The following is a 15,163-nucleotide window of genomic DNA, read 5'->3' as shown; positions in this document are numbered from 1 at the left end:
CCGAAACCAACCCAAGGCCTCTTCCCTTGAGAAGTTTGGAATACCTTGGCTGGGCCCTGCTTCATGCATCTCTCTCCCTCCATCTAGCAGTGTTCCCGGCCTGCCACCATGCAGCGAACCATGCTCCACCACCTTCACGAGCTTCCGTGGAATCTGATGGCGAATCATAGGCCTCCCATCCTCGTCCAGAGGAGCTTCAGACTGAATTGTGGTCGTCTTCCCACGAATCTTCACTCTCTCAGTCGGCCCCAACCCACGCACAATTTGCACAACCTCCCTCCATCCAACCCTTGTGTTCTCCAGCTGAATTTCAACAGGTCGAGATGCCGACCAAATTACAAAAGGCTGCAGCTCCCCCAATTCAACGTCAATCCTCCGCCATGGCTCTTCCACCATCTTCAGCCCTTTGCCAACAATAGCTCGAGCCACCACATCATTCAATCCTCCCGCCCATTTGGGTCGCAACACCAAAGAGACAACCCGCTGCACCTCCTCCGTCGATGTTCCAACTGGCAAGGCCAGAGCAACGAACAACGACGAGATGTCGAGGTCAGTTCGAGGCCGGCAGTCAGAAACCAGAAATTCCTTCCCAAAAGTCAACCGCACAGCCCTCCAAAATTCCTCCTCATCCACCCTAAAGACATTCATCACCCCGTTGCTCGAAATTAGGCCACGAAATGCTGGCATTTGACCGTTAGTTGTCAATGAAAAATTTGCCTCCATTCTGCCTCACCTCCTCACCAAAACCTGCACAATCAACCAACACCAAAACCAAAAACAACGAAATGCCAGGGAACCAAAAGTCAAGGCCTTAAAAAAGCCGCCTCCATCACATGCCATGATTGCTCCACACGAATCACATCAAACCACGCATAATGACCAGGCCAACTCACCGATTGCTGCCATCATCACTCCATCGCCGCATAGGCCACTTGCACCAACATCGTGGATCACAATCCACGAAGGCCATTACTTCCCACAAGGCCAATGTCAACATCAACCACTTCAAAAACAATTCGGGTTCACTTCCTTAAGTTTAAGCAATTCAACCAAGATCATGAGCACTAACATATCGAAAGTCCTCGAATCATCTAAAATTGTTTTCCAATGAGCCATTCGCTCCCACATTTGAAAGCTTGTCAGCCTCCACATTTGCTTCCCTGAGAATGTGAGTCACCTTATAGTCTTTAAACCCACACAAAAGAAGTTTCATTCTTCGAACGTGTTTGTCTAAATGCCATGCCTCCATTCGGCCTCTAACTATCCCGTTCACCACAATCTGAGAGTCTCCCTCCAGATGGAGTTTCTTCACTCCCATTTTCTTGGCCATGAGAATGGCCTCTAAAGCCGCTTGGCATTTAGTCTCGTTGTTCGATCCATCCACCAATCTTTTTGCTCCTATGGCTAGTATGTTGCCACAATCATCTCGGGCTATTACCCCAGCTCCAGAAATCCCTGGATTTCCCCTCGAAGTGCCATCAAAATTTACCTTAATCCAATCCTTATCTGGCGGGTCCCACTCTTGTCTTCCTTCACCCATCCTTTGAGCATTAACCCTCAAAAGCCCATTAGCAGGCCTATTATTGGTCACTTTTATTAGCAAAAATAATTAACATTTTATAAGTGATTTAATAATTAAATTTTTGGAAAGTTCTTGGAGGGATTTAAAAGGAGGATTTATTAGAATATTTAATTATATTTTAGTCACCTATATTTAGTTCCTTGTTTAATGGTCATTTAGCTTTTTAGTTAATTAGCTTTTAAGCTTTATTTAGCATTTAGCTTTTTCTTTTTAATTAATTAGCTTTTAAGCTTTATTTAGCATTTAGCTTTTTCTTTTTAGTTAATTAGCTTTTAAGCTTAATTTATAGTTTTTAGCTCTTTAATCTTTTACTTTAACGTTATGTTCTAATTATAAAACATCGTCTTGTAACCTCTATATATACGTGTGTATATCGTTCAATGTAATCGTCCAATTATTGAATCATTCATTCAATTTATTTTTCATGGTATCAGAGCATGGAAATTAAAAATTTCGAAAATTTTTATTATTAAAATTTTTCAAAGTTTTTTTTGAAGAGATTTTTTTAAAACTGTTTTTTTTTTTTAAAAAACAGATTTTTTTCTTTACCTGGGTAGTTTTTTTTTTGTAGGTTGAAAATTTTCCTAGGGTTTTTGCAATTTTCGACTAGGGTTTTGACCCTTGTGTTCAAGTCAAAATTTTATTTTGGTTGCAGATTCTTGGTGGGTTTTTCGAGAGCTCAACTGGGTCGTCGTCAGATTTTTCTGGGTGCATCGTTTTCCGTGCCTCAATTTTTGAGCCATCGGATCTGCATTTTGTTTTTAGATTCTTGGTGGGTTTTTGGAGAGCTTTTCTGGGTTGGTCTCAGATTTTTCTGGGTGCCTCGTTTTTCGTGCCTCAATTTTTTGTGCCAGCAAATTTGCCTTGGAATTTAAAAACAATTCACAATTTCTGCTATTTCTGTGGACGTTGGGATTTTTGCTTTTTTTTGGCACCATTTATGCTGTTTTAAGTGTGCAAAAAATTTTAATTTTTGGGTTTCTTCCAAACCTCGAAATTCGTGCCAGAATTCTCCTATAGGGTTTCAGTTTTTTCAGCAGCTATTTCTATTTTGATTTAAAAAAAAAATCAGATTCTTCTATCTCTTGCTTTCACTTAGTTGACCTCGATCAACCTCGATTTCCGTGATGGCATCATCAACCAACATCATGTTGGAACACAGTCAGAAGTTCGACGACCGTAACTACAACACCTGGAAACAACGTATGCTTACCATCTTTGAGTATCGTTGCCTTGATCAGCTTGTTTTGGGCAAGGAATCTCGTCCTACAACAGCAGGTGATGATCAAGATAAACATGATGTTAAGAATCGAGAGGTTGTTATGCTTATCAAACTCTTCGTCACAGATGATCAACTCCCACAGGTGCCTTCAGGTAAAACAGCAAAAGAGATCTGGGATCTTTGGAAGGATCTTCATGAAACGTCCGACAAGAGTCGAGCTTTCTTTCTGAAGAATATGTTGTTTTCTATCATGATGGATGAGAAGTCATTTATCCAGGCACATCTTACGAAGATCAAGGACATCTGTGATCAGTTAGAAGCTATAGGCCGAACCATGGTGGAAGAGGATATGGTAGTGATCACGCTGAAAAGCCTTCCTAGATCCTACGAGCATTTCATTGATACGCTCAATATCTCCTCTATTAGTGTTGATTTGAAGTTTCCTGATCTTTGCAACAAGCTACTCCAACAGGATCGATGGAAGCAGCAGTTTGGAAGCAGTGCTAGTTCATCCACTGAACAAGCTTTCACAGCCTTAGCTTCGCATAAGTACAAGGGTAAAGCTCCGTCCTTCCAGCAGAAAGGACAAGGTCAAGGTCAACCTCAATAGTCTTCCAAAAAGAAGAGCTTACAGTGTTCCTACTGTTTGCCCTCTCGAGTAAACTGTTAAATGCAGAAAGTAAATGCACAGAACATAATGGAAATATATTAAATAACCAGCCTCTGTATTAATTCCATAGTCCATGTACAATAAGTGCTTATAACATTACATCTCACACGACTAACATGATTCTACTTCAAAGAAGGTACACAATATATAATACCTGAAGGGGTGCGACACAACCGTCGCGACTCCAACTACCTACCCGTCGGCTAACTAACTGACCGCCGTAACTCATTATTACCGACGACAACATAAACATAATATAACAACATAACATAATGATTATTCTCGGCAACATCATCCCCCCCAAGAAAAGAAGTCGACTCCGACGACTTAATACAAAATAGAGATGAACGACAGAAACTACTGATGCCAGTCGGGCCCGGATCATATACACTTGCTGCGTCCTTGCCTGAAAACCCTTTTTTGCTACCATCCGATGCTCAAGTGCGGATTTCACCAATATTGCTTCCTTTGCCATCACAGTCCTCCTGTGCCTAACCCAAACTTGTCTACAAAACACGTTTTTCAATCTCAGCTTCCACCAACTGCTACTCAATTGATATTGTCTCCCTAGCCAATTTGTCCTCGATAGCCACCCGTGTTGCTCTCCCGACATCCAACTCTTGGGTACGCTGAACTAAGTCTCACGCGACTATTGCCTCCAACCTAGTGGTCAGCTCCTCCCGAGCCCTCTGTGCATCCACCAAGGCAACTTCACATCCAACCGAGACATACTCCGAGTTCCTCAAAGCGTACCAGTCATGCCTGGAGGTGGCCACAATCCGCCAGCACAAATGCTAGGAGACACCTCAAATCCTCCATCACACTCCCCAAAGGCTAAAAACTGAACTGAATAACTCCCTGGTGTCATACAACTGCGCGGACCTGCAATGCCTTCCCTCAAACTCTGTTTGTTCCCAACCTCCAAATCCATCTCCCTCTACGGCTTATGGCTTCCCCGCCAATGCTTAGCTGCAGGCTTCTTTCTCATAGTACGGACAACCACAACACTTCCCGTGGTATTCTGTAGCTCAAAATTAAAATGGGGGTCTGGGGGCAATGCCCCAAGCGGGGTCGAGGGGCAGCGCCCCTCGCGGGGTCCTGGGGCAGCGCATTTCAGTGATATTTTAAGATGCCAAAAACCCTTCTTTTCCACTCTGAATTTCCAGTGTCCTGGCTTCAAACTCCAGCGAATCATTTTAAATCTGGTCGTCGTTTTTTTTTTTTTGGCACTGTAATGTCCCTGATGGCACCCCGGCCATACAACCTCCCTGTACGGTCAACAACAGCATTGGCACCTCCGATCGTGCGGCCACCTTCCCGTGCGGTCGACACCCTCCTTACCGTACAGACACACCTCCAGCATACCGACAACATGCTCAATTGTGCACACCGTACAGTCCTCCTTCCGCACGCCCAACGCAGTTCAACCGTACAGTGACCACTGACGACGAAGCGACTACGTGTGTGTTTGTGCGGTTGCAGGCTGCGCGGCGCGAGTGTGCGGGCGGGTGAGTTGTGCGACTGTGGGCTGCGTGCTGTGCGGCTTTGTAGTTGCAGGTGCCACCGCTGGTGTCCACCGTACGGTGTTACCACCGCCGGTGGTCACCGTCGGTGTTACCATTGCCGGTGGCCCACCGCACAGTGGTCACTGTCGGTGTTACCACCGCACGGTGGTCGCCTTCGGTGGCCCACCGCACGGTGGTCACCGCCGTACGATGGTCCGTTCCTTTTTTTTTTTAAATAATTTTTTACCGTACGGTCGCCTGTCGTACAGCTGTACTTTTTTTTTTTTTCTCATCTCCTAATTTAGTTGTCTTAGAGAGTCGTCTGCTCGGGTCCCCTGTCTTTGGGATTGCCCTTCATCCTTCTCGGTTTTCCTCGCCCGAGAGTCACCTGCTGTGGTCCTGTGCCTCTTGAGTCGCCTGCCTGGCCTCTCGAGTCCCCATCCGGGCTCTCGGGTGTCCGTCCGGCCTCTCAGGTTCCCTGTGCGCTTCGCGTGGTAGGGTTTCAATTTGGGCCTGTTGGTGGCAAGTCTATTTTCAATGGCCATCGGAAGACCTGGAACCACAAATTCTACAGAGACCACAACCTCCTTCCCGTACATAAGAAGAAGAAGAATAATAAAGATTTTGAAGACTGCGGTCTTCCACACAAGGTTCCAATCGTTGCCAACACTCTTCGGATTATCTACGTCGCCAGGGTTTGGGGCGTCTCCCTTCCAATATTCTTTGTATTCGGCAGGTACACCTCTGTTGGTTGCTCTGGTTCCTCTACTTCGAGCTTGTAGCTTTGGAACATTTCGTAATCCTCCATTTGCCAGTGGAAGAGCCCGTTAAGTGAGCATACCTCATCTTCAGAACATCCCTCCAATTCGAGCACCCCTTCACTGTTCGGCTCCATCACGTTCTTGCCCTTGCTTTCATCGGGACCCCCTTCCCCTTTATTAGAGTCCTCTGAGTCCGAGTCGGAAGAGGCGAGCTCTTTGCCGACATCTTGGGTGTGTAGGTCAATGGTATATTTCCGTCCTCCCTTCTCCATGGAAAGTGTATTTTTCTTCCAGTTGTGGTTTACCCTCGCGTTGATCAACCACGCTCTCCCCAGGATGGCGTCATAGCCTTTCTTCTTCGAGGGAATAACCACGAAATCTAACAAGAATAGTTGCGTACCAATTGTCACTTGCTGGGCCATCAACAGGCCGAGTGGCTTAATGCCGTGTTGGTCCGCTCCCACCAGGTTGAATGTGGGTGGCCACAGGATGGGCTTCCCCAGCTGCTTCCATGTTTCTTCCGGTAGTACATTCACCCCAGATCCCCCATCCACAATGGTGTCCTTCAGAATGGTCCCACGGATACCCATTTCTACCACAGCTGGGTGTCTACCACTGCTCAAGGCTAGTAACATCGGGTTAGTCGAAGGGCTGACGGAAACCTCCACCTGTGGTGTACTCTTCGAAGCGGTGGCGGGAACCCCTACTTGTGGTGCACTCGACGATGCGGTGGCGGGAACCCCTACTTGTGGTGCACTCGACGATGCGGTGGCGGGAACCCTTACCTGTGGTGCACTCGACAATGCGGTGGCGAGAACCCCTACCTGTGGTGCACTCGACAATGCAGTGCTTTGCACATTGGTGAGGATGGCAGTCCTCAATTGTGGCATAGAGTCTAGGTCTTTTACCTTTATCGGCACCTCTATCTGCAAGATTTGCCCAATGATGTTATTTTCCGCTTCCTTACGGAATGATGTACTCGCCACCTCATTGTCCCGTCGTTCGGTCGTCATCTCACGTTCATTGTGCACTCGACAATGCGGTGGCGGGAACCCCTACCTGTGGTGCACTCGACAATGCGGTGCTTTGCACATTGGTGAGGATGGCAGTCCTCAATTGTGGCATAGAGTCTAGGTCTTTTACCTTTATCGACACCTCTATCTGCAAGATTTGCCCAATGATGTTATTTTCCGCTTCCTTACAGAATGATGTACTCGCCACCTCGTTGTCCCGTCGTTCGGTCGTCATCTCACGTTCAATATTGGCCTTTGCCTCCCGTAATCTCTCCTTCTTCGTACAGGGGTCGGGATAAGTGGCTTTTTTCGTCTGGGCGCGGGTGATCGCCAGTACTTCTTTCTCACCAGTCTTCTCAGCCTTCTCAATGTTGAGGAGATTAACCCCTGCCTGCGGGCAATTTGCGTCCTCGTGGTCGCCTGGCCCACACCAACGGCAGAGGTGCTGAGGGGTGGCTTCCTTCGTGCAATCACGGGCGAAGTGCCCCCACTGATTACAGGCCCTACATTGGATAATTGGCTGGCCCTTGGCGTCATACTGGATACGGCTTCCGTTATTGTTATTGTTGCTATTCCTTCTGCCGCCGTGTCTGTTGTCCCGGTATCCTCCAGATGATGCCGTTGTGTTAGTATGTTGGCCGGTACCCGCTGGTGCGGATGTTGTGGCCTGCTCCGTGAACAACACCTGGTTCATTTGCGTACTTCGGGTTTTCATGTTGTATGGGCACTCCTTGGTGGAGTGTCCCATCACTTGGCAAATCTCGCAGAATGCCTTCTTTTGGCAAGTACCCTTTGTGTGCCCTTCCTCTTTGCACTCAGTGCACCATATGTCCCCTTCGTTCCGACCAGTGCTTCTCATTATTTTGAATTCCTTTCTCATTCGCTCCATGTCTTTTTGGAGTGCTTGCACCCGTTTGCCAGCCTCGTCGTCGCTGCTGCTTTCCTGTGAAGAGTCATCGTCCTTGGATGAGGATTTATTACTTTTCTTCTTCTTTGATGTTTTGTGTTCGCTCTCTAGGTCCATCGCCCTATTATAAGCGTCGTCATATGACGTCGGGGGTACAATTTTCATCTTCCTCCGTAGGGAGGATTTCAACCTTTCAACGAACCATCGTTTCTTCAATCCATCTGCGGGTTGGCTTTCCATTTTACCCAAGAGTTCTTTCAGCCTCCGACTGTATGCCCGTACTGTCTCCCTGGTACCTTGTTTGGTACTGTATATCTCCGTTACAATTTCATTGTCATCACAGAGCAACTGAAACTCCCCTGTGAATTCCTTCTGTAGATTGGCCCACGTGGCCACTTTTTGCTTGTCCACATCGGAGTACCAATCTATGGCAACTCCTCGTAACGTGGCTGGGAACTGCTGTACCCAGTCATCCTGGTCTGTTACTCCGTTGGTGGACCAAATGGTTTCACATGTACGGCAGTGCCGTAAGGGGTCTTCCTTGCCCTCCCCTGTGAACTTTGGCAATTTTTGTTTACTTGCCATCCCACCGCTGGGTCTCGCTCCTCTAATTCCTTGTGTGCTTGTACTTGGCGATCCTCCGCCTCCTGCAACTGAACCTCCACTCGTGGGTCCTCCGAAAAAAGTTGCTGACACCGAACCAAACAAATTGCCTCCCGTACGGTACCCTTGTGCTCCCTCGGCACCTTTGGTCGTACCGTCACCTTCCGTTGTCTCCCTCCGGTTGGTTGTCTCCCGCCGGTTGTCCTCTGAAATGGACAAATTCTTTAGCAAGTCTCTGGTAGCGTCGATCAGGCTTAGACTTCGCCTTGTTTGTTCCACCAACTCTTCGCGGCTTCTTACCCTACGGTGGTATTCTGGCGAATTGTAGAGTTCTCCTTCGGCACCCTCCGTGACTCCTTCTGGCAGCCCTACAACAGTGTAGACAGTGTAGTTCTCTCCGTCTATCTCTGCCTCTGCAACCTCCGTGACACCTCCTAGGTTCCCTTCGGGCAACCCCTCGGCTGGTCGTCCCTCGGCAAGCTGCCTTAGCCTACGCCTTCGTTCTATCTGCTGTCTAAGATTCAACGCGGTTTGTGCCACTTCCCATTCATCACTCTGTATCTTTTTATTTTTGTCCTTATTTAGTCTATTGGGCATAAGTCACTTCCATACACAGCAAACACACGCCATGTACACAAAAAAACTTTTATTATTTTTATTTTTATTTTGCCTTTCGGCCACAATTTATATCAGCAGTGTGTCGGGATTATTACAAGGTTCAATTTCCTCCTGGCCTGGCGCCATCTCGTTCCGTTTCCCGTCGGCTGTTCTCTTCGTAGCATTGCAGGATTTGTTGTCGTCGCTCTTCCTGGGCAATCTCCTCCAGGCGGGCCTGTTGTGCCAGCGATGCCTGTGCAAGCAACCGGGGAAGGTGGTTCATCAACCGGTTATTGCCGGGCTAACCTCCAGCGCTGTCCACACGGCACTTGGTGGGATTTCTGCCTCCGCCGCCTCTCGTCGGACGTAGGTCTGAATGGCTACCTGGAGCAAAATTGAAAATTCTCGCTTTGCCGTGTCTTCTCCTGTGTAAAGTTCTGTTCGAGCGTCGTCGGCCTCTGGGTTTATTTCACCAACGGGTAGGTCCATTGTGTTTGTGCGCCATCCGTGTCTTCTGTTCTCGAGTACGTCTAGGCAACGACACCAAATGTTTGCCCTCTCGGGTAAACGGTTAAATGCAGAAAGTAAATGCATAGAACATAATGGAAATATATTAAATAACTAGCCTCTGTATTAATTCCACAGTCCATGTACAATAAGTGCTTATAACATTACATCTCACACGACTAACATGATTCTACTTTGAAGAAAAGGTACACAATATATAATACCCGAAGGGGTGCGACACAACCGTCGCGACTCCAACTACCTACCCGTCGGCTAACTAACTGACCGCCGTAACTCATTATTACCGACGACAACATAAACATAATATAACAACATAACATAACGATTATTCCCGGCAACACCTACTGTCATATATATGGCCATTTGGTGAAAGATTGCCGGAAATTGATAGCATCCCAGCAATCCAAACAGGGAGGGTCCACGCAGAAAGCCAATTCTGCCACGCATCCTGATCAGAAGGAATCTGCCTTCTATACGTTCATGGCCCAAACCTCCTCTGATGATGTTCAATCATCAGCCTGGTACATTGACTCTAGAGCCTCTCGACATTTCACACATCGTCGGGATTGGTTTACTGAGTACATGCCTTTCACTGCTTCAGTGATCTTTGGTGGAGGTGAAGAGTATACTGTTGTCGGCAAGGGCAACGTTCAGATTTCATCTGGTGGGAGGGATTTAATATTCCTCAATGTATACTTTGTACCTGGTATGAAGCTCAATCTACTATCAGTCAGTCAGATTATGCAGCATTCACCACAGCTGGATGTTGTCTTTGGGTTGCAAAGTGCAGCGTTGTTGACAGGGAGACTCACACTACAGTTGCAGTTGGTATTGAGGATCATGGTCTTTATAGACTTGTTGATTCTACTAGTTCTTAGGAGCTCGCCATGGCAGCTAGGAGTACTTTCATCAACACTCTTTGGCATCAGCGATATGGGCATCTCAATGTCCACTACCTCTCTCAGTTGGTTCGAGAGGATCTAGTCGTAGGATTACCTGAGATTCAAACTCAGAATCATGGAGTTTGCGTAGCGTGTCAAGCTGGAAAGAAGCATAGGACTCCGTTTTCAGATGGAGACGCTTGGAGAGCATCCAAGGTCTTGCAACTCGTTCATGCAGACATTTGTGGTCCCATGAACACTCCATCAGTCACTGGATGCAGGTATTTTCTATTATTTGTTGATGATTTCAGCAAACGCATGTGGGTTTATTTTCTTAAGCAGAAATCAGAGGTGTTCACCATGTTTCAAACGTTTAAGGCCTTAGTGGAAAAAGAGTCTAGCTATCAAATAGTCACTCTTCGGTCCGACAATGGACGGGAATTTTGTTCTACAGAGTTCACCAACTTTTGTGCATCACATGGCATTAAGCATCAGCTTACCACACCTTACACCCCACAGTAGAACGGTGTTGTTGAGCGCAGGAACCGTACAGTCACTGAAATGGCTTGGTCTATGTTGGAGCATAGAAATGTTCCAAAACACTTTTGGGTGGAAGCGGTCTTCACTGCAGTCTACCTTTTGAATTGGTCTCCCACAAAGGCCGTTAAGAAGATGACTCCAGAGGAAGCTTGGTCTGACAGGAAGCCCAAAATCAGTCATTTGAAAGTTTTTGGCTCTACAGCTTATGTTTGGATTCTAGATGCCACGTGCACCAAACTGGATCCAAAGAGTCAGAAATTGATGTTCATCGGCTACAGTGACAACCACAAGGCATATCGGCTGGTTGATATAGACACTAATCACCTCATATTCAGTCGAGATGTAGTATTTGATGAAGAAAGAGGGCCTTTTCAGCCTTCCTCTCCTGATTTGAGCACTGAGGATCACCCTCCAAAGGCTATAAGTATGGGTGTTCGTCTTCCCTTAGCTCCACTTGATGGGAGGGATTTAGTTGACTCTAAAGTTGTGGGGTCTCCCAGGCATGACATTGCACCCCCTGACTTTCCTCAAGATCTTCTCGATCCACATCCAGAGGAGCTTGCTCCAGATATTCCAGGCACTCTTCATCCTGCAGCAGATGTTGGTACTTCTACTCTCCGGCCTAAGTGGTGGGCCAAGACCATTGGTGATCTTCATGATGATGAGCTCATTGAGGGTAGATCCATTAGAGGTAAGAGCCAACAACACACAGTTAATTTTGCTCTTATGGCCAACATTCACAGTATTTATGAGCCTCAAACATATACAGAGGCTAAAGGTGTACTTGAATGGGAAAAGGCTATGGCAGCGGAGCAACATAGTCTTCTGAAAAACAACACTTGGGTATTGTCTGATCTTCCTCCAGGAAAGAAGCCCATTGGCTGCAAATGGGTGTTTAAAGTCAAGTATAAAGCTGATGGAAGTCTTGATAAGTACAAGGCTCGATTGGTGGCAAAAGGGTTTCCACAGAAGGAGGGCACCGACTATGAGGAGACATTTGCTCCCACAGCCAAGATGAGTACCATTAGGCTTGTCCTCGCTCTCTCAGCTCAATTTGGATGGAAAGTCCATCAAATGGACGTCAAGAGTGCCTTTCTCAATGGTGATTTGCAGGAAGAAGTCTACATGATGCAGCCTCCAGGTTTCAAGGTTGCCGGTAAGGAACACCAGGTATGTAGACTAGTCAAAGCACTCTATGGCCTCAAACAGGCTTCTCGTGCATGCTACATCAAAATTGATAAGTACTTGATTGATCAAGGCTTTTAGAGGAGTCCTTCAGATCCCAATTTGTATTTCAAACATACTAGTGATGATATTCTATTTCTAGTAGTCTATGTTGATGATCTCATCATTATTGGCAATGCAGCACATCTGATCATGAAGGTCAAACAGAATTTGTGTCAGCATTTTGATATGACAGATTTGGGACTTCTCCATTATTGTCTCGGTGTAGAGGTTTGGCAGACTGATAGCCACATATTCATTTCTCAGTCAAAGTATGCCAAGAGCCTACTAGATAAGTTTCGAATGCAAGATTGTAAACTTGCATCTACACCTATGGAGATAGGGCTCAAATTATCAGCCAAATTAGATTCACCTGTAGTGGATGAGTCTTCATTCAGGCAACTCGTGGGCAGCCTCATCTATCTCACCGCCACTAGACCTGACATTAGTTATGCTGTGAGCTATATTTCTCGCTTCATGTTAGCCCCAAAAGTTGAACATTGGGTTGCAGCGAAGTGTGTGCTTAGATATGTGAAGGGCACTCCTGATTTTGGCATTCTGTACAATAGAAGCAAAGATCCTAGGCTGGTTGGTTTTACAGACTCAGATTGGGCGGGTTGTGTTGATGACAGAAAGTCAACTTCTGGGTATGTTTTCAGCTTGGGTACAGGTGCAATCACATGGATCCGCAAGAAGCAATAGGCAATAGCTCTTTCCTCGACCGAAGCAGAGTATCGGGGAACTGTTAAGGCAGCATGTGAGGCAATTTGGCTACGTAGGATGCTTGCAGACATGCAAATGTCTCAACCAGGACCTACTCCCTTGTTTTGTGATAATCAAGGGGTTCTAAAATTAGCCAAAAATCCAGTCTTCCATGAGCGGACAAAGCATGTGGAGCTTCATTGTTATTTCATCCGCCAGCATGTTGAAGATGGATTAGTGATACTGCAGTACATTCCTACAGAAGATCAAACTGTAGATATCCTCACCAAGTCCTTGAGCCCGGCAGAGTTTCTCAAATTTAGAGGGTAGCTTGGTGTGATAGATAGCATGACCATTAAGGGAGGGTATTAGAATATTTAATTATATTTTAGTCACCTATATTTAGTTCCTTGTTTAATGGTCATTTAGCTTTTTAGTTAATTAGCTTTTAAGCTTTATTTAGCATTTAACTTTTTCTTTTTAATTAATTAGCTTTTAAGCTTTATTTAGCATTTAGCTTTTTCTTTTTAGTTAATTAGTTTTTAAGCTTAATTTATAGCTTTTAGCTCTTTAATCTTTTACTTTAACGTTATGTTCTAATTATAGAACATCGTCTTGTAACCTCTATATATACGTGTGTATATCGTTCAATGTAATCATCCGATTATTGAATCATTCATTCAATTTATTTTTCAGGATTGTGGAAACTCATTTTATCATTTTGAATTGTTCATTTTGGAGAAACCCTCTGTGTGAGTCTCTTTTGCCTAGGACGAAAACCCTAAAGTGAAAAGTGGTTTTGTGAACGAAAACCCACTTAATCAATCCTTTGTGAATTCATATAGGGTTTGCAACTGTGCAGATTGATTCCAGTTTTGTAGGGTTTGGAAAAAATCAGCTTATCTTTCAGATTCACAGGTTTGCCAAGTTTGCAGATTCCAGGTACAAATTTATAGTGTTACTTAGCAAATAATAAATTTGTTATTGTGGTGTATGCACCGGTGAAAAATCAGAAGATATAGTGCAGTGTATGCAAGGGAAGAAAGAACAACAATTATAGTGCAATGTGTGCAAGGGGAAAATGTGATGAAAATCAAATATTAATTCTATACCGGATATCTCTATCCAGCCATACACTTTTGGAAGAACTTGGTGAGGCCGTACATATATTGGAAACTTTTTATTAAAGGATGCATTGCATGTAATAAAGTCCTTTAGACTTTTCAAACCTTTCCGTAGCCTATTATAGGCTCTTCAAAGACTTTCATAGCTTTTGAAGGTTGCTGTTCCAAGGGTTACAAGCTGCCGTACCACCTTTTGAGAATTGTAAAAGTTTAAATAGTTGTTTGACATATTTTGTAGACTTTATGGGTGCCGTACAGCTCATAAAGGTAGTCAGAGGAAATGGGGTGCGGATGTGGATGTTAACTTCCAGCAGTAAGATTAGCCATCAATTCTTCTGAATATCTGTCTATTTTTTAATATCAATAATTTTATATATGAAATTTCTCATTATCCCAGTGACTACAGCAGTATGCATGTTCTCCAAAATCTTATAGATTGCATCATTGCTCAGTAATTTAAATCTGAAAATTATTATCAACACTTTAATTAATAAAGATTCATTTTAATGGTCATTTATAATGCTCTGCTAGCATGCTAATTAAACACAAACTGTTTGAAAAAATGCCAATGTGAAATCTATGGAAAATGTCATGGTTTGGTGGTGAATTTGTGGTTTTAATTATTAGTTGTAGTAACTACCAGTATCAGCATTCAGAAATACTTGTCACATGATTGTAACATGCTGAAACAAAATAAAGCAAAATAAACTACAACTCGCAACTTTTAACAGAAAGGAAAGAAACACTATATTTTTTTTTTTTGAACATTAAATACTGAAATAAAATTAGATCTTAACTAGAACTTGAATTAAACAAATATCTATGCTGAAAGTATGAAGAGAAGATACAAATGTAACTTTAAACATTTCTATTAAATTGAAAAGAGAGGTTTAGAAAATACATTTCTTCTGATGCCAATATTTTGATCTTTCATAACTTTATCAACTAACCAATGAGGGAAAGTATCATCAGGGCGCTTTTCCGCCCAACCACGGACATACTAGTCCCCTGTGCCATATCCAACTAGATTGGCCCGACCCTTCGCAGGGAGGTAATGGGAAGTTGAATTCATGCCATTTGAGACTTGGTGTATAATACTGCATGGTTCCCTAGTTGGTCATACACTATAGGATACCCCTAACTAGTATGACCTCTGACTGGGGTGTGTATTTGGACTATAGAACTGACTGACGCTCATAGTAAGAGCACCACCTTGGCCAAGGTTTTCAATGGATGCAATCACACTTAAGTGTGACGTCAGTTCCACCCTTCTTGGCTTCAACTTAAGGTTCTAGGACATAGGT

The 15,163-nt window shown here is 44.7% G+C and overlaps 1 protein-coding gene across 3 annotated transcripts in view; it reads left to right on the top strand.

Annotated features, from left to right (window-relative positions):
* The window catches only part of LOC131066316 (uncharacterized), a 127,547-nt gene that overhangs the window by 44,818 nt on the left and 67,566 nt on the right, over positions 1-15,163 (top strand). The window lies entirely within an intron of this gene.

The sequence above is a fragment of the Cryptomeria japonica genome, chromosome 8 (assembly GCF_030272615.1).
Source record: "Cryptomeria japonica chromosome 8, Sugi_1.0, whole genome shotgun sequence".
In the NCBI taxonomy this organism is placed as follows: Eukaryota; Viridiplantae; Streptophyta; class Pinopsida; order Cupressales; family Cupressaceae; genus Cryptomeria; species Cryptomeria japonica.
Note: the sequence above shows the minus strand (reverse complement) of the source record. Positions and strands in the feature narration are given on the sequence as shown.